Source organism: Sus scrofa, chromosome 5 (genome assembly GCF_000003025.6).
Source record: "Sus scrofa isolate TJ Tabasco breed Duroc chromosome 5, Sscrofa11.1, whole genome shotgun sequence".
NCBI lineage: Eukaryota > Metazoa > Chordata > Mammalia > Artiodactyla > Suidae > Sus > Sus scrofa.
The window spans coordinates 30,143,017-30,167,841 of NC_010447.5; the positions used below are offsets into that span (position 1 = coordinate 30,143,017).

General features: G+C 40.2%; 1 long non-coding RNA gene across 2 annotated transcripts in view; it reads right to left on the bottom strand.

The window, feature by feature from the left end:
- The window catches only part of LOC106507220, a 102,517-nt gene continuing 82,221 nt past the window's right edge, over positions 4,530–24,825 (bottom strand). For both annotated transcript variants that reach the window (XR_002344006.1, XR_002344007.1), the window contains one exon: positions 4,530–4,833. This is a non-coding gene — a long non-coding RNA (uncharacterized LOC106507220). The remainder of the gene's footprint in view (positions 4,834–24,825) is intronic.

The window sequence follows — 24,825 nt, forward strand, 5'->3', positions numbered from 1 at the left end:
TTTGTCACTCATAAAGTGCTGTGACCAAAGCTGAGCAGAACCAGCCATTTCTGCCTTTATTATCCAAGCACATCCTTTGATTTCCTCACTTCTGGATCAGACCAGCATCATATCCCTTCAAGGGCCTTATGGGAAATAATTTTTGACTCTTTGGGGGGACTTGGAATAGAAGGAAATTTAGGCACCAGTCAATTTCTGTTGCTCTTGCTCTGTTTCGGTTGTCTTGTTCTGTGTACTCTTACCCAGGCAAAACGTATTTTTTAGTGCAGTCTTAGATCTTCTGGACCCTTTTCATAATCACATTGTACTGATGACCAGTATCAGGAATTGAGTTTCTCTGCTCATAACAGATATCCAACTAGCAGGATAACTAGTTAAGGATTTATTCTCTCACATAAAGAAAATCCGGAGGTAGTATAGTTCAGAGCAGGTATAGAAGTTCTCTAATGTCATCAGAAACCCCATGCCCCTTGTTCTTCTCTGCTAGCCTTCCTCATGTCCGTCATCAGTGACACAATGTGGTTGCGAGAGTCCAGCCATTACATCTCTGTTCTAGGCAAGAAGAAGGGGAGGGCAAGAGGCAGAAGAGATACCTCTCCCTTTGAAGAGCTAGCTTAAAAATTATCTGCAAATAATTCCATTTATGTCTCACTAGCCAAAGCTTCTGGGTGGGGGGAGGCTGGAAAATATAGTCTTAGCTAGGCACTTTGCTGCTCCAAATAAAATCCAGGTTTTATTATAAAGGACGAAGGGAAAACCAAAATGGATAAGCAGCACACAGTCTCTGATACTCACATTGTTGCTAACTCATGTGTCTGTCCTATGTCTCCTCATTAGATATTTGTACCTAAGCAGAGGACCTTATAATTTATCATATTAGAAAAGGCTCATTTCTGCCTATGAAAAGGTTTTTACATCCAATATATTCATTATTCTTCAGAACTAAATCATCTATAAATGAAAGCTGAATGAGCCAGCTGCTGAAATGCGCTTTCTGAGTTTTTACCAGTTGGTGAAATGATGAAGCGATGGTAATAATCTGTCTCTGAATATTTTTCTCTTATGCGTTCAGCTTCAAAGATTTCCATCTCTTATTCCATAACTTTGAGATCTTTTTGAACAATCTTTGCCTTTTCTTTTTGCAAAGACTTTTTTACTAGGGAGATGTAGTTCCTATTTCAAAGAAAACATTCTTAGTTCATCTCCCCCTCTTTCATTCTACCAAGTGGAAATGGCTGTTATTAAAGTGTTACCAGCATCCACCTCAATACTCTTATGTTCTTAGGCCCCCTTTTCAGAAAATATTTAAACTAAAGCAAGAATTATGTTTACAGCATGCACTTTGCTTTGTCAATTATCAAGTCTGCTCCATTCAGAGCGCTTTGGAGTAACCTTTCTAAATGAGTGTATCTTTTTTTTTTTAATTGGAAATTTTAGTTCAGTATATAATCCTCTGAGTAGGAAGTTGTTTGTTCTATTTAATGGTTCATAATTATGTCATTGATTTTATTCCACAATTTGAGGTTTTGGGGATATAGAAATAATGACATTGCAACAACAAAAAAAGAAAGGATTATTTTGAACCTTAAAAATAGTGCTAAATAGGGGGAGAAAGAGATTGCAATCCCTAATTCCAGACCCTTTCTCTTGAGTCCTTATTTACAAAATATTCTTTCAGCTCCTTTTCTCTCACAATAGGAATTGATGGCCCTTTTGCAACATTTTAAAATCTGTGTACTCTCTGTTGAGGGTAAAGGGGCCCAGCCTTCTCCCTGAGGGGAGGGGAAATTCTTTGCATTCCTTCCTGATGAATCAGACACACACACACACACACACACACACACACACACTCACTCACTCACTCACACACACACACGGCTTGGTTTCTCAGTGGCTCTTTGGTGGGATAGCCTGTTACAGGCTGAGATCTCTAGCCATGAGCTCTGCCTTTTATTCACTGTGGGCTTTTGGGCACACAGAAGAATATTCTGAGCCTCAGTCTCCTTGCTTGGTAAATGGGGATGGTGATACCTGCTGTCCAGAGTTTACAGGGTTAAGGAGATAACACAGGAAGCCTCTGAAATACAGGAGATCCTCATTATGGATGAGCTAAGTAAGATGACCCAGTCATCTTTTTTTTACTTTCCATGTTCCACTGCCAATACACCAGGTTGACTGTCATAGTCTGCAACATGCTGTTCCGTAATTATTATAACACAAGAAATACTGAGTTGACCTGGTGTACCCGCATGCAAAGGTGTATGCATTAGGTTGCAGCAGCAGGGGCAGGAGAAAGCATTCGCTGAATGAATTGCATGTGCCAAACACTGCCCAGATGGTAGCACTTTTATTTCTCGCAACAATATCTGAGTAGTAGTGCCCTCATTTTGAGGAACAAGAGGCTCCAAGAAGTTAAGTCACAAAGTGAGTGACTTTGAATCAACAGTGGATGTCCTCTTTGTGTGTCAGAGGCATATGCCCTGTGGTAGGCAGACTTCTGAGACGGCTCTCAAGATCCCCACTCCTCTGATGTCCACATTCTGTGTAATCTCCTCCTCGTGAATGTGAGTGGGACTGTGACTACGAGGAGATTGTCATGCCTGTGATTACATCATAGTGTTGAAGACTCCCTCTTGGCAGAAGTCAGAGAGATTCTCCTGCTGGCTTTGAAGGACTAAGCTGCTATGTCATGAAGGGGCCACTTGGCTAGAGCCTGAGGTCAGTCTCTAGGGCACTCTCAGCTGGCCCCCCCAACGCCTGGCCAACACCTACCATGAAAAGGGACCTCAGTCCTACAACCTCAAGTTACTGAGCTTTGCCAACAATCAGAATGAGCTTGGGAGAGGATCCAGATGAGAACCACAGCATGGCCAATATTCTGACTTCAGCCTTGTGAGACACTAGGCAGAGAATCCAGATTTGCCATGTCAAGACTTCTGACCTTCAGAAACTGAGATAACAACTGGGTATTGTTTTAAGCTATCAAGTTTGTGGGAATCTGTTATCCAACAACAGAGCGTGAATGCATATTCTTTCTACTAGCCTCCGCTGGACCCAGAGTCAGGATATAGGACCTTCAGATTCTATCTGCACCTTCACTGGCCATTAGTCTAGAGAGCTAGGTCAATTCATTTTTTTAAGGAGGAGCCAATAACACTTGTCTGTCCTACTTGGTAGAGTGGCTGTGAAGCTTATCTGAAATGGTAGACTTTAATGTTCTTGTTGGGATATAAAAGGCTATCCAAAGTGATAGGTGAAACATTTAACAACCAGTCCAGTTCAGGGGGCAACCAGTCAGAAAGAAAGGCTGGCCATAAGCAATAGGCTCACACTGGTGCATGCTGGGAAACACACCTCCTAGGGCAGATGGAAAAGGTATATCCAAGTTCAAATATTGATGTATGGGCACCCAAGACAGTGTCAGGCAAGGGGGAGGTTGAGCTCACAAAGGAGGCACCTCCATTCAGCAACTCTCCATTTCTGTATGTCTCATAGTTTGGCTTTCACATTATTCTCTTTAAAGTTTCTCATATTTTCAACAACCATCATGTCAGCCTATTCCTTCTAAAATAGACTCCCCTTCTCTCTCCCCAGTTCGGAGAAACAATGGTGTCATTAGCTCTTCTCTGAGTCTGCTAGAGCAGGAAGAGGCTATTTAATGCTCAAATGTATACTGTTGAATAAGAAATGAGAGGTTGTTTCTTTTACAGTGTCATTCACATTTATTCAATTTGACTGTGTAGATGCAAATTTTGACCTTCAGGTTCCACCTTTCCCTGTAGACATTTTGCTTTTTTCCTGCAGGTATTTTTGTCTTATTTCCTAGGTTCAAGCTTCCCAATGTATCTCAGTTCCTTTAGTGGCCTAATTGTGCAGTGGCATATTTAAAAGTCATTATTTTCACCGTCTATTAAATGTAGCCCAGAACAGTTTAAAAAATTGGGTGAGGCATTTTTGCAAAAGCATTTATGATGTGGGCTGCCAAGGAATGTGCAGCTGCAGGAGCTTCTTTCTCTAATCTCAGACTTTTACTTGAAAATGTATTAAGGGTGGATACCTGTGAAGAGGAACCAATTTGATCTCCCAAGAGCGAAAGGCATTGGAGAGAGAGACACACTTTGTTTGAACATGCTGAATCTACTGATCCTGGGAAATGTTAGCACTTACAAAGTAACCCTTTTATACTGAAATGAGCTGCCTTAACTTGGACTGCACCTGCTATCCTACTAGTTCTTAACAGCTTTAGAGAGTGTATCCTGAGCAGTGGGGTATTGGCAAATGTTTAACAACAAGGCAAAGGCACCTGATTTGTTACACTGGCCAATTCCCTTGGTGCAAATACTCTCACCAGAGCTGATTTCGAGCTAACAAAGTGAGACTGCTGAATGCAGCCTTGAGAAGAAATGTACAGTGGCACACCATAGTATAATATAGTACCATACAGATGCCATAGACAAAAAACCTCAAGAGCAGAGGTAATAGTAAAATAAAGTGAAATAATCAGGGAGTGATGATCTCTGAGTGTTTGAGACCTTTTAAAAATATACAATTTATTTAATTGTAAGTTTATATCATTTGCATTTTAATAATGGCTGTGGTTAACAACCAGCTCCCGCATACCACTGAGTCAGAGTCAAGAGGATTGACTCTGCAGCTGGATGATAAAACTGAGCTCATTCTGCTCAATGTTGGTAGAAGTACCAAAGTCCAAGAATAAAACAATGGGTTCCAAGTACCCCCTGTTAACATATGAGATGCTCGACAACCTATTTGGGACTTACAAAGAGGCTGATCCCAAGTTGGGTCTGCCAGCATCACCTCCTTCTGGTTGAGCTGGAAGAGATAAGGAGAGAATTTCTTCAGAAAAAGTTACTGTGTACATTAGCACAAATAACAAGGACTTCCTGAGGATGTCTTGGAGAACTTACAAGCACCCCTGGAGTTTGGAAACATAAGGACTGGTTCTGACAGCCACTAAGAATGGTAGGTGTAAAGACTGTGGTGGTGGATACACCACTGGGTTCTGGTTGCAGAGTAAGGAGGGCTGCAAGGGGACAAACTTCACTTCAAGTGATGGTAGGACAAGTTGAGTAATTCCTGGAGTTCAGATGCAGACCATGTGAAAAGGAGTCAGCCTGGCGCTGCCTTAGAAGGGGTCTGCCCAAAGAGCTTAGTGACTCCCTGGAGGAATGACATGACCCTAACAGAGGAGTAGGTGCCCAAGTGCCCTCCAAGGGGCAGTGTTTGTCAGACCACGGAGTGTCAAGGTGGTGGTGGTTAGAGGTCCTGGCCGAGAATGGCTGTGGAGCCAGCAACAGCCTGGCCTGAGAGAAAGAATCAGCTTTGAGCACCTGTCTTGCCCAGGCCACCAATGCCATGTCTCAGCTCTTCCCTTCATTCACTCTATCCTCTGACCCAGCCCTATAAGGGTCAGAAATAGCAGCTAGAGGGAAGACAAGGGGAGAAAGTTGGAAGGAAGGGGGATAAAAACAGTGATGCCCCTGCTCAAATACATCTACATGAAAAGCTTTAAACTGGATAGAAATGATTATGACAACGGACTGGAATATAGGCATCTAATTATAGATGGGATTATTTTAAGGCCAGAATGAAGGCACTATTCATTATTGAAAAACAATGGAAAAAGCTAGACAATATTTCATCTAGTGGAGGGGGGGAAGGGATCCAGAAGTCCAGTTTGAAGAATAGTAGAAGAACAAAGCTAGAAGTCTAGTTTCTCCTTACAACCTACTCATGTGACACTAGTCTGTCGGCCAATTACTACGGTATCTTTCTGAAGATGTTTTGAATATGTTAAGATCTTTGGTAGCGTAACCAATTGCTACTTAAAAGGATGATAAGTTGAGTCACATGTGATGGTATGGAGTCTTTTTGAGGACAAATGAAAATAAAAGCTTAGAGTAACTTTTAGAATTAAATGAAGTACTCCTCAAAGACAGGTGCCAAACTTGTCATCCTCAATTCTGATTGGTAAACCTTAGTCCCAAAAGCGTAATAGGAAAAGGTAAACCAAATTATAAACCTTAGAGTGACTATAACTTTCCATAGACTGTCTACATAACTACAGAGCAAAGAGTTAAAAAGTGAGGATAAAGATACGTAATTATTTTCAATGACAGAACACTACATAACTACTTCTTTCTGAATTGCCTAAATTGTAATTTGTTTGGAACTGTACAAAATACACAGCCATACAATTCTTGCTAAAAGGAATTTCAATGCTTACGTACTTGGTTTCATGAATGCAAATGTAATTTTAGGGTGGAAGGGTTATTTGGGGGGGAATGGGTTGGGAGCAAAATAAAAGTGCCCAGGTTCCATGAAGCAGGCTTATGTCTATTCCACTCACTAGTAGAAATTACATTTGTAGCAATGATTAAACCCAGAAACTTCTGTGAGGTTATTGGGCCCATTGGCCACACACACTCTTCCCAGGAGAGGTATGCTACCAGGCGCAAGGCTTCACTCAGACCATGTTGTCTAAAGAAAGAGGCAGGTCAGTAGTAACAACTGTGTCGAAAGTGAACAGAAATCAAAAGTGGAAGGAGAAACAATGATATAACAACAGGCAAGGTCCCTTTCAATTTGCAAATTGATGAGCAGGCAAACTGAAATGCCCACAGGACTTAAGAGCATTAAGAGAAAAAAAAGCAGGCAATCCTGAGAAAAGGCAACAACACAAATGCTGCAAAAAAAAATTAGCAATTGACCCTCTGCTTCAGGCAGTAGGCAGGCGCAGGCGAGTAGGGAGTGGGGGGTAGTGTTGGAGAGTGGGGACGCATTGGTTTTTTTTTGTTTTTTTTTTTTGTCTTTTTGCTATTTCTTGGGCCGCCCCTGCGGCATGTGGAGGTTTCCCAAGCTAGGGGTCGAATTGGAGCCATAGCCACCGGCCTACGCCAGAGCCACAGCAACGCAGGATCCAAGCCTCGTCTGCAACCTACACCACAGCTCACGGCAACACCAGATCGTTAACCCACTGAGCAAGGGCAGGGACCGAACCCACAACCTCATGGTTCCTAGTCGGATTCATTAACCACTGCGTGGGACGCATTGTTGACTGCGCCAGAGGAGGAAGTGGATCCAGCAGCCAAGACACCCAGGATTTGTAGTGCCTTGGGTTTTCCTTTTTTCTTTTAATTTTTTATTTGTAGTTGATTTACATTGTTCTGTCAATTTCTGCTGGACAGCAAAGTGACCCAGTCATACACCCGTACACACTCTCTTTCTCATATTATCTTTCATCATGTTCCATCACAAGTGATTGGACATAGTTCCCTGTGCTATACAGCAGGCTCTCACTGTCAACTAACTTTAAAGGTTGAAAACACTATGTTGACCAAATTAAAAAATGGATGTTCTACGACCCGTGGTACGTGATCAAAATATTTTTTAGATAATAATAATTTGGAATTGTTCAGATTCTTTTATAGTGCTTACTGGTGCCTAGAACTAAGTGTTTCACCAACATCGATCATGAGAATTCAAATTAATGCCACAGCATCCACTAACAACGAAGGTGTAAATTTCAAGGCTTTCTGTTTTTTGTTTAAAAGCAAAAATAGTTGGCATGTAAATAATTTGAGGAGTTCCCATTGTGGCGCAGTGGAAATGAATCCTATTAGGAACCATGAGACTGCAGGTTCAACCCCTGGCCTCTCTCAGTGGGTTAAGGATCTGGCATTGCCGTGAGCTGTAGTTCTGATTGGACCCCTAGCTTGGGAACCTCCATATGCCGTGGGCACGGCCCTAAAAGGCAAAAAAGTAAATAAAAATTAAAAAATAAATAATTCTAAATAACTGCCATCTATTCCTCGTAATTATATCCTTAACCATTTGAGGAGGCCCCTGGATTGGAGAATAGGTCAGTCAGAGGCTTGTCTATCCTGATAAGATGAACATGGAGAACTGAGGAGTATTTATGGAAATACTTCGGAAATCAGACCTATTTATTGGCTGTCAGAGTCTTGTGCCTTTCATCGCCTTCTGCCAAACACTACACTACTTGTGGGAAGTACATAGGATATAAAAACAACCTGCAATTTCTGAGAATCCTTTGAAATACACTATTGCCATCTTGGTGTTTGAAGCAAAACCTCTAAGGTACCAAGTCAACTCTTGTAGAAAAGATCTACGGAGGTTACATCACTGAACTATCAAAAATACTTCAGTCACCAAGTGGTGACTTAAATGTCCCATTAGGTCATCTTTTCCCTAAATTTTGCCCACTTACAGCTCCTTTTAAATAATAACAATACCAAAGAGTAAATTCACTTTGAAAAAGATATATCAAATGCTGCATATTAATAATATGATCTCATTTTTCTGGATTCTCTGACATATTCTTTAAAATAGTCACATAAAGTTACTGGAGGCACATTAGGCTGAGAAAAGAAAAGGTTGAGGAGGTGAAGAGGATAAAGAGGACAAAGATTGAATGTATGTATTTTATTATTTTCTCTAAAATCACCCTTAGATTTCATATTTTAGGAACTGAGGTCATTATGGATCAGAAAATTAATAAAACCATTGTATCATCTACACACACACGCACACAGTGAAAATAGGGTTTTTTTTTTTTTTTTCCTTTTTGGCTATGCCTATCATAGGTGGAAGTTCCCCAGCCAGAGAGTGAACCCATAGCAATAACAACAGCAGATCCTTAACCTGCTGAGCTACCAGGGGACCTTCCAGGTTTCTTCTCTCTTTTTTTTTTTTTTTTTATTGTTGTAGTTGCTGTTCTTTTTTTTTTTTTTTTTTTTTTCTTTTAAGGAAAAGTTTTGCTTCACAGCAAACAATTTTAGAACTCTTTTTATTTTCACTTTTTAAAGTATAATTGATTTACAGTGTTGTGCCAATTTCTGCTGTAAAGCAGTGACTCAGTCATATATATATTGTATATATGTATATACAATCTTTTTAAAAAATTAAATAGAACTCTATAATTGAATGTGTTTTTTAAGAGTACCCAGAGAGATAGCATACAGAGGCCAAATTCTGTTTTAAAAGCTTTTGTGGTTTTTCCAAATCATTTCATCATGATGGAACTGGGTTATAATGGTTAGAGCGAAATCATCACTAGAAATAATTGTTCAGTTTGGAGCCTTGGAAAGGAACTGATGTGCAGTTCCTAAAGTGACCTCACTGGGAAGTATATTGATCCCAGTAGGAAATATACAGAGAATTCAAACATCCTTGCCCTCCCTAACTTCTGCCATTTCCCCAGGATGCAATATTGCTTTCGATTTACTATTTGGGCTGGGGGAGGGGCAGTTTCAGAGACTTCTCCTTGGCCTTTCCCTGGACTTTTCAATAGCTCTGACCACATGGGCCAATGCAGAAGTCAGCCAGATATCAAGTATATCTATTTCAGTTGCATTTGGGAACTGGGGCAATGACCACTAAATGGGTTCATGGTCCAGTGGGCCCACCAGTGGTCAGAAACGGGCCAGGACTCCACTCATTACCTGGCCCCCAGGTGGCTACCTGCTAACAGGGAGCTAAGGCAAAGCTTTGGGTCTCTGGATAGCAGTGTTTCTTCTCCCTTGTATTTGGCTACAGATTTCTTTAGGGAATGAAGGACAGGGGTGTCATGACTGTGTTCCCTTGCTGTGGTCATGTAGGCTTCTCTTTCTGGGAAGCTAGCCTCTTCTTTAGCCACTGGGTTCCAGATTCAAAATCTAGCTCAGGTTTAGAAACATTTTTATTGAGATGATTAGCTTAGCTTCCTGATCATCCATCTTTTTCTTTTTTTCCCCTGCCCCTGTGGCATATGGAAGTTCCCAGGCTAGGGGTCAAGTCAGGGCAGTAGCTGCTGGCCTGTGCCACAGCCACAGCCACAGCAGATCTGAGTCCTGTCTGCACCCTACACCACAGCTCACGGCAATGCCGGATCCTTAACCCACTGAGCAAGGCCAGGGATCGGATCCCCATCCTCACGGATACTAGTCGGATTTGTTTCCACTGCGCCACAGAGAAAACTCCCTGATCATCCATCTTTGATTTCTTTTGACTTTGCGGACTGAGGAGGATCTTCCCCGGCTGCCCATCAATTTTGCCCTTAGAGATATTATATTTGAACAGTGTCCGTAATATGCTGTGATGGACCCCTCTGTCCACCTTTGTGACTTTGCCTCTCATTATGATAACTGTGTCTACCTGGGGGTCCTATCACCCCCACTGCTCCTGGGGATGGCCTCTGCTAGTGTCAGGTCCTATCTGCAGGGGACAGCTACCACTGAAATGAGGGATGCTGGTGCCCTTCTCAGCCTCATATCCCTGTCGCTTGGCAAATGATGCTCCATCCTCGTTCCTGCAGAAGAAAGGCCTCTGGTGGTTTCCTGGCTTTAGGCAGCATACCCACTGAACCATGCCCATTTCCCCCGAGCTTTGAAATGCCTTCCCCCCATCATGGCAGCTCTGGTACATCTATCTCACTTAGTGTGCTTCATTGATTTTTCTAGGAGGGATCTTAATAGTGTGTTTGTACCATCTCCCGATGGCCTTGCCAGAGTGTTAATCCTATATCCTGAATAAACTCTCTTTTATCCAATTTTACATTCCACAACCCTTCCTCAAGCCTTCACAGAATCCAGACAGCTATACCTCCATCGGGCCCTGCCCAATCACCTGCTCTTTGGGGTCTAGTCCTTTTCCTCCCCTATTAGGCCCCATATGTCCTTGGCTGGGTTATATTTTGACTGAATCCTAGCTATTGACCTTGTAGCAAGAGGAAGGGCTACCCTTAAATAAGAAGAGTGGGCCCCATGTGCAAGCTCAGAGGGTTCAGGGGAATCTGAGAATTCATGATTCTCATGCACATCAATCCAGATGTTCTGTCCATGTGCCAAGGTCACAGCCCTCCTTCCCCCTCTATCCAGGGCCTTAACCTTGGCATAACAGTTCTGCGTTGTTTAGGAGCATAACCTTCTTTTGAGCTCCACTACTGTCATGATTAAGTCCTCTAGTCCTCAGCTTTCTCTGCCCTCCCTCCAAAAGATGAGAGCCTCTTTATGCTGCCAAAGAGGCTGTCTCTAGTTTTCATTCTTAGCTTTTATATGTCAATCACTCAATCACTCTTGGCTCTTTTGTCCTGTTTTTTCCAGAGTGTCAGCTGAATTCAGGTATAGCCAACCAATTCCACCAACCTCATAGTTACACTTTCTCACCCATTTCTTAAACTCCTACTGTACCACACCAATTAGTGATTTCTATTCCACTGGCCACCAGGATAACATCTTAGTTCAATACTGGCAAACAATAGCACAGCTACCTTGTACCAGAGGATACCTGGGCACTACCTACCCCAGTGATGGAATTGCCAGCCAAGGGCTCTGCAATTCCATCCCAGCATCTGCTTTCTCAAAGATTCCCAGTCCTAGTTGTCACTGGTTGGATTCCCCAGGAGGCAGCCTCTGAGATGGAGATGAGAGCCCAAGAGAATTACTATGAGGCCTCTTGAGATCATTTCCTACAGAAGAGGAGAGATGAAAGAAGGATTGAGCAGAGAGAGAAGTCAAGCTGTGTTTGCAGTCTCAACCAAGTCAGCAGCCAACTCTAAATGTACCCCTAAAGCATGATCCTTCTATGTTGTCCTGAATTGGGGTGAGAAGCCAGCCTTTATAACCCAGCATTGACCTGTCATTGCATGCAGGCATCTGGGAAAAAGATTGTGACCTTGGGTGAGGCAGCTTTCTTTGGCTGATGCAATCCCCATAGAGGGCTGACTGCAGAGGGCTGTCTGCTGGAAGCACTTCCAGCATCTGAGAGAGTTAAGTCCTTCACCCCTGAAAAGGGTTCTTAGTGGCGCATCAAAGAGTCCATTGCACCCTATCTTTGAGACTACCTTAGGCATTCCTGGCTCAAACAACCACTCTTTGGAAAGATGGACATGAATATTACACATTTGCAGGTAGGAGCTAAATAACACGGTGGTTTTGAATTTTACTTCCCAGGTAATTGCCATGAACTTTTCAGCTTTATCTCCCAGCCCTTTATCATCCGTGGTGCTCTCTATTCACACCAGGATTCTCTGAAACCACAATTCAGGGTCAAGACTCTGTGCCTTTGGGGACACTAGGTCCTGAGGCTGAAAATGCCTTTCTTCTTTCTCCATCTGACTAATTCCCAGTTACTCCTTAAGACCTAGCTCAAATGTCACATCCACAGTGACACCTTCCTCTAGTCCCCTAGGCCAGAGCTATTTGAAACTTTCTTTTCTACAATTATGTGGTAGTATAGTACTTGGCAAGTCAGAGTCATAATACTAAGAGCTAAACTTGGAAGCCAGACCCCTTCCGTTTGAATTCCCAGCTCTGACATTTAGTAGCTGTGTAACCTTGAGTAAGTTATTTAACCTCTCCCTGTCTCACTTTTCTCATCTGTAAAAACGGGATCTGCCTCATAAGGTTATTGTGAAGTTTAAAGAAGTATATGAACAAAGCACTTAGGACTGTGTGAGACACCTAATTTATGCTCTGTGTCTCTGCTATTGCCTCACTGTAACTATTCTAGATTATGCCTCATTTGTTGGTTTATCAGGGGTCAGGACATTTCTTATTTGCCCTTTAATAGCACACAAAAGATAGTGATAAACATTTGTGGATTAAAGTGGACTATTTATCTAAGGCTTACAGATCTGTATCTAGCACCAAGATGATGATGAGTTACCGTGACTAAAAGCTAACAGTATCATACACTGGAACCTTGAAGAAATACATACATTTTCCCTTGTGATGGCAGTGTTAAAACAGTGTTTCCCCCTGGACAGCTGCATGTAAATAAATGAAACTAGAACACACCCTCACACCATGCACGAAAATAAACTCAAAATGGATTAAAGACGTAAATATAAGACAAGACACCATCAAACTCCTAGAAGAAAACATAGGCAAAACACTCTCTGACATCAACCTTATGAATATTTTCTCAGGTCAGTCTCTCAAAGCAACAGAAATAAAAGCAAAAATAAACCAACGGGACCTAATCAAACTGACAAGCTTTTGCACAGCAAAGGAAACCAAAAAGAAAACAAAAAGACAACTTACAGAATGGGAGAAAATAATTTCAAATGATGCAACTAAGGGCTTAATCTCTAGAATATACAACTTATACAACTCAACAGCAAAAAAAGCCAACAACCCAATGGAAAAATGGGCAAAAGACCTGAATAGACATTTTTCCAAGGAAGATGTACAGATGGCCAATGAGCACATGAAAAAACGCTCAACATCACTGATTATTAGAGAAATGCAAATCAAAACTACCATGAGATACCACCTCACACCAGTCAGAATGGCCATCATTAATAAGTCCACAAATAACAAATGCTGGAGGGGATGTGGAGAAAAAAGGAACCCTCCTGCACTGTTGGTGGGAATGTACAACCACTATGGAGAACAGTATGGAGGTACCTTAGAAATCTATACACAGAACTTCCATATGACCCTGCAATCCCACTCTTGGGCATATATCTGGAAAAAATTTTCCTTAAAAAAGACACATGCACCCGCATGTTCGTTGCAGCACTATTCACAATAGCCAAGACATGGAAACAACCTAAATGTCCATCGACAGATGATTGGATTAGGAAGAAGTGGTATATATACACAATGGAATACTACACAGCCATAAAAAAGAACAAAATAATGCCATTTGCAGCAACATGGATGGAACTAGAGTCTCTCATACTGAGTGAAGTAAGTCAGAAAGAGAAAGACAAATACCATATGATATCACTTATATCTGGAATCTAATATACAGCACAAAGGAACCTTTCCACAGAAAAGAAAATCATGGACTTGGAGAATAGACTTGTGGTTGCCAAGGCGGAGGGGGAGGGAGTGGGATGGTTGAGGAGCTTGGGGTTAATAGATGCAAACTATTGCCATTGGAATGGATTAGCAAGGAGATCCTGCTGTGTAGCACTGGGAACTATGTCTAGTCATTTATGATGGAACATGATAATGTGAGAAGATAGAAAATGTACATGTATGTGTAACTGGGTCACCATGCTGTACAGTAGAAAAAAATTGTATTGGGGAAATAACAATTAAAAAAAACCAAAAACCCCAAAACAGTGTTTTCCTATGTGTCTAATGGAACACCAGTTCTGCAAAATAATCCACTTGGGAAATGATCCATATATTATTAGAGTCACATCAAAGTATTAAAGGCTCTGAGAAGTTCTATACAGATGTGTAGTGTTTTAATATAAAGGCACAGGTTCTTTGATATTTCTCCTTTTAAGAATTAGAGCTTAGTTCTCCTTCGTTTGCATAGAGGTTGAACTTAGTGACCAAATCCTGATGAAAAGATTATGGCAGAAGTGACAACGTGTCACTCCTTAGACTTAAGATTAGGTCATAAAAGGTTTTGCAGTCTCCTCATTTTCTCTCTTGGATCACTCACTCCTAGAGAAGCCAGTTGTTGCATCAAAGAAAAGCCCAAGGTTCAAAGATGAATGCCTCCCTACAATAGCTACATGTGCAAGCATTGTTGGAAGTGGATCCCCCAGCCCCAGTCAGGCCTTCAGATGACTGCAGCCCTGGACTGCATCTTGATTGCAACCTATGAGATACTAAGAGCCAGAAGCTCAGAGTATCCCAATGAAGCTGCTAAATTTGGGGAAAATTTGTTATGTAACATTAGGTAACTAATACAGAATGACACATGTTTATATAACCCAGTGGTTGACCCTGGGCTCTATTCTATGCAGTACTCACTAACACTGCAGGCCACACTCTTGTTAGAATGCTTAAAAATCACTGTACAATTACACACTATCAAGTTTCTCTGAAGCTTGTTTTAAATCTTTTAGCAATAAACATTTTTTTTTCTTCTAAAATTGTTCTACAATTGATACTTTAAAAAAACACCCACTGTCATACTCTTCTCTCTAGGTCTTTTAAAGATCAGATTTAACAGTTTTGATTTGCTAAAATGCCACCTTCTCCTTGTAAGAAGAGTTTATTTTACTTTCATTAGCCATATATTATTATGTGGCTTTAAAATACATTGCAGGTTTTATTGTTGAAGTGCATTTTAATGTGCCTTATTTATTTTCTATCAGATTCAGATCAAGCATTAGATATTTGACCTACAATAATTTGAGAATTTCCTAAAAGTGATTCTTTCTCCAAAAAAACTTTCCAATTAATGTTATTACTTTATCAGCTCTTTTAACAATCACTTAAAGAGAAATTAATAACTCTAAATAAACAATAAAATTGATGGTGCAGGCTTTGTTTTAGTTATTCAGATGTATGCCTCATAAATATTACAATTTCCCCCACTTACTTTGCATGAAGAGAAGCCCTTTGAAGCTCAAAAACGTAGTCACCTCCGTACTTTATAAGGAAGTTTTAAGAGCACACAGATTTTCATCAGTTAAAGGAAAGCAGACACTTTCTGCCATTGCATTAATGGATAGAGAAGCTGAGCAGGGAGAGTGGGCATTTTTCTCTGTGCCTGAACCAGGCTTCCTCAATTTGTCTTCATTATTTTCTTTGAAGTGAATACCGAGACCACCAGACACACCAATTTTCAAATGTAAGAACCAAACACATTCCAAAGCCAAATGTAAAGAATTTTTCACTTTATTGCCTCATCTCTGATCTTCTGTTTTACATTAACTTAATCTCTGATCTTCTCAAATAGTTTGAATAATTGAGAAGATCTAAATGGCAGTTAAAGGGTACAATTTCTTCATAGTTGGTTAACCTTATTGAGCTACTTCTCTTCAGTTTCACAATGAAACTAATGCCAATCATTATAATATAAGATGTATTTCTATTATTTATGGCTGTGGGCTTTAGGATTGTACACATTCTTCTTGGCTGGGGATAAATTGGGAATTTGGGATTAACGAATATACAATACTATATATAAAAAGAGATAAACAACAAGGACCTACTGAATAGCACAGGGAATTATATTCAATATCTTGTAATGACCTATAATGAAAAAGAATCTGAAAAAGAATACATGTTTTATATATATATATGTATCTGCATACGTATATATATGTATCTGAATCACTTTGCTGTATACCTGAAACATTGTAAAGCAACTATATTTCAATTAAAAAATAGATAAATAGGTGTTCTCTTTGTGGCTCAGTAGGTTAAGAACCCAACTAGTATGCATGAGGGCTGGGCTTCAATCCTTGGCCTCACTCGTTGGGTTAAGGATCCAGCATTGCAGCAAGCTGCAGTGCAGGACACAGATGCGGCTTGAATCTGGTATTGCCAGCGCTGTGGCATGAGGCCGGCAGCTGCAGCTCTGACTAAACCACTAGCCCAAAAACTTCCATATGCCACAGGTGCAGCCCTAAAATAAATAAATAAATAAATAAATGAAAGGATTTAAAAATGAAAAAGGAACTGGAGTTCCTGTTGTGGCTCAGCAGGTTAAGAACCCAACTAGTATTTGTGAGGATGTGGTTCGATCCCTAGCTTCACTCAGTGGGTTAAGGATCTCATGTCATCATGAGCTGCAGCATAGGGAGCAGATGTGGCTTGGATCTGGCATTGCTGTGGCTGTGGCATAGGCCTGCAGCTACAGCTGCAGCTCCAATTTGACCCCTAGCCTGGGAACTTCCATATGCTGCAGGTGCAGCCCTAAAAAGAAAAACTAAATAAATAAATAAAAAAGGAAAATTAAAGAAAAATAAAAAAGAATCATACAGATTCTAAGATAGCACGATTAATAGAGGGCAATGAATTAAGCCCTGTGTTAGACCATCTACATAGATCATCTGGATTTGTCCCCAGCACAGTCCCAGAAGACAAGAGATACTTCTAGCTCTATTTTACAGGAAGGGAATGGAGGCCCAGAGAAGTAGCTTGAAACAGAGCTTATAGCTGAAAATAGACTTGTCTTGACATCAAAATCACAAATGATTATAGGAATTATTGTTTTCACCTTGTTACAATAATTTTTGTTCCTTAAACTTAACAAAATCTGTTTATAGGATATCTTTTAATTCAATTGTTATATATAACCACAGACTCCAATACAAATACAGAAGGCGCAGTTCACATAAAAGATTGTATCTGCTTTCCTGTTATACCTTTAAGCACGTCAGGTATATCAGCTCTACAATCTACTGTGATAACTAGAGAAACAACAAATGCCCCAGGGGGAGCATTTTCTAGTGATTATATCATAGATACATAATAATATCTTTATAAGTTAAGCAGGAAAACATTCTCAGAAGCATATTGTTCAGGTCAGTGATTTTAAAAGAATTCCATAGGATGAATAGCCCCTCTGTCAGAATAAAAGTTGTGGAGCAAATTCCATTATAATTCTCTTTTCTCAGTCACTTGGAACTTGCTCAAAAAGTCTCTTTCCAAGTGAAACTGTCCCTGGTGGCTGCCTCCCAAATGTGATTTTTTTTTTTTAAGTTAAAGGAAAATTTGTTCTTCCATCCAAGAAGGAAATAGTTATTCTACCACTTTTTTCAAAAGTTTTTAAGGGAGTTCCCGTCGTGGCGCAGTGGTTAACGAATCCGACTAGGAACCATGAGGTTGCGGGTTCGGTCCCTGCCCTTGCTCAGTGGGTTAACGATCTGGCGTTGCCGTGAGCTGTGGTGTAGGTTGCAGACGCGGCTCAGATCCCGTGTGGCTGTGGCTCTGGCGTAGGCCGGTGGCTACAGCTCCGATTCAACCCCTAGCCTGGGAACCTCCATATGCCGCGGGAGCGGCCCAAGAACCAAGAGATAGCAACAACAACAACAACAAAAAGACAAAAGGACAAAAAAAAAAAAAAAAAAAAAAAAAAAAAAAAAAAAAGTTTTTAAGAATAAGTACCTCAAACCTCAAACTTTTAAATACTTAAGATTTTATGTAAGATTAGCTATCACTCAGTTATTCTCTTCATTATATCACACAAGAAATGAGAAACAAAACTCATCCAAAATTTTACAAAATTCCATCTATTGTTTGCTATATTCAAATGTGGAGTAAAAGCAGGACAGGCTTCACAGAGTTCTAGTTGGATTGAACTTGACTAAACATTTGACTAAAGTTTCATTCACAATGGGTTATCTAGGTAACCAGTCAGAGTTAAGATAAAGCTTCACAAAACTTCAGCTCTGTTCAAATGCCACTCAGGCCTATGACAAAGCTGGCAACGCTATCCCTTAAGTATTTGCCTCTGTGCCTTTGGTGATTTGCCTCTATGAAGAGGGGTCTCTTTGAAGGTAAGCTTAGCAGCTGCCTAGAAACTCAGATGCCAAGGACTCCTTTGGCCTTCAAACTGACCAACTAAATATCCCTACCCTATCTACCTAATCTAAGAACACAAGACCCTAGGCCTCTGCATGTGAATTAATTCCCAGTTGTTTACATGAGTATCATTTCAGAAAACCTGGTAAGTAGTCACATGTCATATTTCTAATAGCCTTTCACCTGCAAAATCTGTTGAACCGGACATGGTCAGATATTATCCAGAACAAGGGGGAAAAAAATCACTTTGTAGCATGTAAGATATAAATGTAAACCAGCTAGCAAGTTCATAAACAGTCAAAACTAAGCAATGTCCTGATCACCTGAGCTGTTTGTGCCTGCTGCCACAACTGTAAAACTTTTTTTTTTTCCGCTGTACAGCATGGGGACCAAGTGACACCTACATGTATACATTTTGTTCCCTCCCTTTGCACAACTGTAAAACTAAACTCTGCTGCCATTGCTGGGGCACTTTATAAGCAAGAAAGATCAAATGGGATCATAAATTCTATGTCGTTATAGGTAAATTGGTTTGGCTGCAAGTTACCCCTCCCCCCCAAAAAAAAGTGGATTAAAGAAACTATAAGTATTTCTCTTGTAGTTAAAAAGTCTCAAGATGGAGTTCCCGTTGTGGTGCAGTGGCTAACGAATCCGACTAGGAACCATGAGGTTGCAGGTTCGATCCCCGGCCTTGCTCGCCACTGATCCAGTGTTGCCGTGAGCTGTGGTGTAGGTCGCAGACACCGCTAGGAGCTGGTGTTGCTGTGGCTGTAGCGTAGGCCAGCAGCTACAGCTCCGATTGGACCCCTAGCCTGGGAACCTCCATGTGCCATGGGTGCAGCCCTAGAAAAGACAAAAAGACCAGAAAAAATAAATTAAAAAATAAAAATAAATAAAAAGTCTGAAGACAATTGATCTTGGTTGGAATGGCATTCTCCAGTGGCAAGGTTGCTTTGGCTGTGTGAAGCTTCCATTCCAAGATCACATCATGGTCAAAGACGGTGGCTGAGGACGTTATATCTCCGTTTCAGTCCGTGGGAAGAAAACATGAAGGAGCAAGGCATTGGCTCCTTTCTCCCACTTATATCATTTAGGCTAAAACTTACTCATGGTCTCACCTGGTTGCAAGGGAAGCTTAAAAAACATAGCCTTTTTCTTTTTCTTCTTTTTTTCTTTTTAGGGCCGAACCTGTGGCATATGGAGTCAAATCAGAGCTGTAGCTACCAGTCTACACTACAGCCACAGCAATGTGGGATCCAAGCTGCATTTGCAACCTACACCACAGCTCAAGGCCCCGCTGGATCCTCAACCCACTGAGTGAGGCTGGGGATTGAACCCACATCCTCATGGATACTAGTCGGATTCGTTTCTGCTGTGCCACAACAGGAACTCCCAAACTTTATTCTTGAAAGCCACGTGTTCAGATAAGACTCAAGACTTCTCTTTTTGAAAAAGGAAGAATGGATATTTGAGGAAGAACTCTGATGAATGAACGCAATGAAACAGTAAAGTTAGAGCGATTACGAAAAATGAGGACGAGGATTAGATTAAGATAATCAAATTGAATTAAGCAAGAACATAAAAATCTATGATTGTAGCCCATTTCTTTTTATCTATAACTTTCACAAGGTTTTCTCAAGGTCTTGGAAGTCGAATATCTTGAGGGTGAAGATCAAGCTTGAAGATCTGCACTTTCCGAAGCAGAGAGAATATTGGTCAATTAATGAGAAATTCCGATTGTGTAGTTACCTATCTCAAGGTTGAGAAAATTCCACATTAAGTCAAGAATTGTCCTTGTTGCCACTCTATGGAATGTTTAGGCTTAAATATTTATGATCTCTCAGAAAGATCTTATTCCTAAGAAAATATGTGTAATGTCATCTTTGCTATTTAGTTGGCTTTAGTGTACATTGTTCACATATTTTAAAAACCTACAATTCTCACTTTCCCTTACATTTTTATGTTTAAATGAGAGAGAAGATTATTTTGTTCAATTAAATATTTTTAAAATAGAGTACATACTATTTAAGAATGCAAACGATTCCCTTAGGAAATACACAATGGGTAATTTGAATCATCTAGAGGGCTGTGGTTGAGAGTACGGATTCTTCCATTTACCAAAGACATGATGTTGGGTGATCTAATTTCTCTGAGTTTCAGGGATGTTTGTTTGAAATCTGCAAGATAACCTATTTCAAAAGATTTTCATGAGGATTAGTGAGCTTATGTATGTATACTTGGCATACAACAATAAGTCAGTAAAATTTAAGGATATATAACATACCAGAGTTGTCTATTTCAATGCAGCCACTTCTAATTTTATGCTTATGCTCAGTCATGCTTCTGCCCCTCATCTCCATATAATGCCAAACTACTATATGTTCTTTTCAAATTGCTGCCAGTTTTTCCAGTCCAAAAAATCTAAACACTGCCTCCTCTTAAGAGTCACCTTTACATAATAATTAACATTACTCCACTTTCACCACTCCTATTCAACATAGTTTTGGAAGTTCTAGCAATGACAATCAGACAAGAAAAGGAAATAAAAGGAATTCAAATTGGAAAAGAAGTAAAACTATCACTGTTTGCAGATGACGTGATGCTATATTTGGAAAACTCTAAAAGACACTACCAGAAAACTGTTAGAGCTCATCAATGAATTTGGCAAATTTGCAGGGTACACAATTAATTCACAGAAATAGATTGCATTTCTATATAATAACAATGAAAGATCAGAAAGAGAAATCAGAGACACCACCCCACTTAACCATCATAACAAAAGGAATAAAATACCTAGAAGTAAACCTACCTAAAGAGATAAAAGACCTATACTCTGAAAACTATAAGATGCTGATGAAAGAAATCAAAGATGACACAAAGAGATGGAACGATATGCCATACTCTTGGACTAGAAGAATCAATTCCGTCAAAATGATTACACTACCCAAGGCAATCTACAGATTCAGTGCAATTCCTATCAAACTACCAAAGCCATTCTTTTCAGAACTAGATCAGAATATTTTAAAATTTGTATGGAAACACAAAAGACCCTGAATAGCTAAAACAATATTGAAAAAGAAACGCAGAAATGGAGGAATCAGGCTCCCTGACTTCAGACAATATTACAAAACTCAGTCATTAAAATAATATGGTGTGGCACAAAAATAGAAACAGATCAATGGAACAGAATAGAAAGCTCAAAATTAAACCCTAGTACCTATGGTCAACTAATCTATGACAAAGGAGGCAAGAACATACAGTGGAAGAAAGATAGTGTTTTCAATAACTGGTGCTGGGAAAACTGGAAAGCTAGATATAAAATAATGAAATTAAAACACTCTAACACCATACAAAAATAAATTCAAAATTGGTTAAAGACCTAAATATAAAACTCCTAGAGGAAAACATAGGCAGAATGCTCTTCGACTTAAATCACAGCAACATCTTGTTTGATCCACCTCCTAGAATAATGACAATTAAAAAAATAAATAAATAAACCCATGGGACCTAATTAAAGTCAAAAGCTTTTGCATAGAAAAGGAAACTATTTAAAAAATGAAAAGACAACCCAAAGAATATGAGAAAATCTTTGCAAACTATGCAACAGACAAAGGCCTAATCTCCAAAATATATAAATAATTCATACAAGTCAACAACAATAAAAAACAAACAACCCAATTGAAAAATGGGCAGAAGACCTAAGTAGACATTTCTCCAAAGAATACATATGAATGGCCAACAAGCATATGAAAAAATGCTCAACATCACTAATTATTAGAGAAATGCAAACCAAAACCACTATGAGGTACCACCTCACAGCAGTTGGAATAGCCATCAACAAGTCAGCAAATAACAAAGGCTGGAGAGGGAGTAGAGAAAAGGGTACCTCCTTCACTGTTGGTGGGAATGTAAACTGGTATGACCACTATGGAAAACAGTATGGAGGTACCTTGGAAAACTAACTATAGAACTACCATATGATCCAGTAATCCCACTCCTGAGCATATATCCAGACAAAACATTCATTTGAAAAGATACATGTACACATGTTCATCGAAGCACTATTCACAATAGCCAAGACATGGAAAAACCTAAATGTCCATCAACAGATGAATGGATTAAGAAATTGTGGTACGTACATACAATGGAATACTACTCAGCCATAAAAAGAACAACATAATGTCATTTATGGCAACATGATGGAAATAGAAATTCTTATACTAAGTGAAGTAAGTCAGAAAGAGAAAGACAAATACCATATGATATCACTTATATGTGGAATCTAAAATATAGCACAGATGATCCCATCTACAAAACAGAAACAGATCACTGACATGGAGAGCAGACTTGTGGTTGCTGGGGGAGGTGGGGAGTGGGGGAAGGAGTGGGATGGATGGGGAGTTTGGGGTTGGTGGATACAAACTGTAGCATTTGGAATGGATGGGCAATGGGGTCCTGCTGTACAGCACTGGGAACTGTATGTGATTGGGAAACTTTGCTGTACAACAGAAATTGAAGAAACATTGTAAATCTCCTTTTTTTGGGGGGGGGGGCTATACCCCAGACACATGGAAGTTCCCAGGCTAGGGATCGAATCAGAACTACAGTTGTCGGCCTACACCACAGCCACAGCAGCGCCAGATCCGAGGCACGTCTGGGACCCACACTGAAGCTCACGGTAACGCTGGATCCCTAACCCACGGAGCAAGGCCAGGGATTGAACCTGCGTCCTCATGGATACTAATCAGATTCGTTTGCACTGCACCACAATCAGAACTCCCCACAAATCAACCACACTTTAATTAAAAAAAAAAAAAAAGAATTAATATTACAAATGCCATTTCTGGTCATATATCCAGAGAAAACTATAATTTGAAAAAATACATTCACTCCAGTGTTTATAGTAGCAGTATTTACAATAGCCAAGACATAGAAGCAACCTAAATGTCCATCGACCGAGGAGTGGGTAAAGAAGATGTAGCATGTGTGTAATAGTAACCATAAAACATAATGTAATATTAGGCATTAAAAAGAATATAATATGCCATTTCCAACAACATGGATGGACATAGAGATTATCACACCAAGTGAAGTCAGACAAAGACAAATATCATATAGATCACTTATATGTGGAATCTAAAATATGATACAAATGAACTTATTTTGCAGACTCACAGACATAGAAAACAAACTTACCAAAAGGGAAAAGGAGTGGGGGAGGAATAAATCGGGAATTTGGGATTAATAAATATACATTACTATATATAAAATACACAACAAGGGCCTACTCTCTAGCACAGGGTACATACTCAGTACTTTTTTTTTTTTTTGTCTTTTTAGGGCTGCACCCGTGGCATATGGAAGTTCCCAAGCTAGGGGTCAAATCAGAGCTGTAGCTGCTGGCCTACACTACATCCACAGCAATGCCAGATCTGAGCCACATCTGCAACCTACACCACAGCTCACGGCCACGCCAGATCCTTAACCCACTGAGGGAGGCCAGGGATTGAACCTGCATCCTCATGGATACTAGTCAGATTCGTTTCCACTAAGCCACGTTGGGAACTCCCCATATTCAATATCTTGTAATAACCTATTGTTAAAAAGAATATGAAAAAGTAAATATGTATATATATTTACATGCATATATATGTAACTGAGTCACTTTGCTGTATGCCAGAAACATTGTAAATCAACTAGACTTCAACAACAACAACAAAGAAATAGAATGAACATTACAAGCATCAATTTTAACCATTTTCTGGCTGGCAGCTGCAGACTGAAATGCCCCCTGAGATAAATGCAGAGGTAAAGTGAGCTCTTGGTGACCCACACTATTAGAGAGACACAGAGGCATGGGTCATCCCAAAGGACAGGCAGTGGGAAAACGACTTCGATGGCATGCACTGTTGTGGTCATATTTGAGTATCAACTCTAAGAATTAAATCCCAAATTGAGGTTCTATTAATATGACTTGCCCAGGAACTTGACGTCGTTAGCCAGCGTCTCCAAGTTTTCGGCTAAAGCACTCTCTCAATCATCTTCTTTAAGTATTTGCTTTTCAGAGGACTTCTCTGCATTCAGAGTTAAGAGTTGAGATGCTGAAAAATACATTAGGAAGTAGATGGAGGTTTTCACGTGAAAGGAGCAAAGGTGCTCCACTGGGTGAGTGAATGGAAATGTCAACCAAACAGAAGAGTCTGCAAAGACAGAGTCATCCACAGTCATAAGAGTGTGCTGGCTGGTCTGTCCACAGAAAAGGCTAATCTATTAGAGCTACGCCCTCTGCTCTGCACTCCCCCCACCAGAGGCATGGGTGTAGCATGACTATAATAGTTGAAGCATGAATAAGTTATGGTCTAGCAAAGGCTTTCTGGTGAGTAAATGAAACCTAGCAGTTCAGGATTAAAACAAGGAAGTTGACAGATTTCTTTTTTTTCCAAACCGACCATTTGACTTTAGTGTATTAAAGTTGCTAACTTGTTTTAATCAATGCAACTCTTGACTTTCCTCTGAGTGGTGTCTCGTGAGAGAGCAAGCCTCAGCTAAGAGAGCATTGTTCTTAACCCCAAGATAA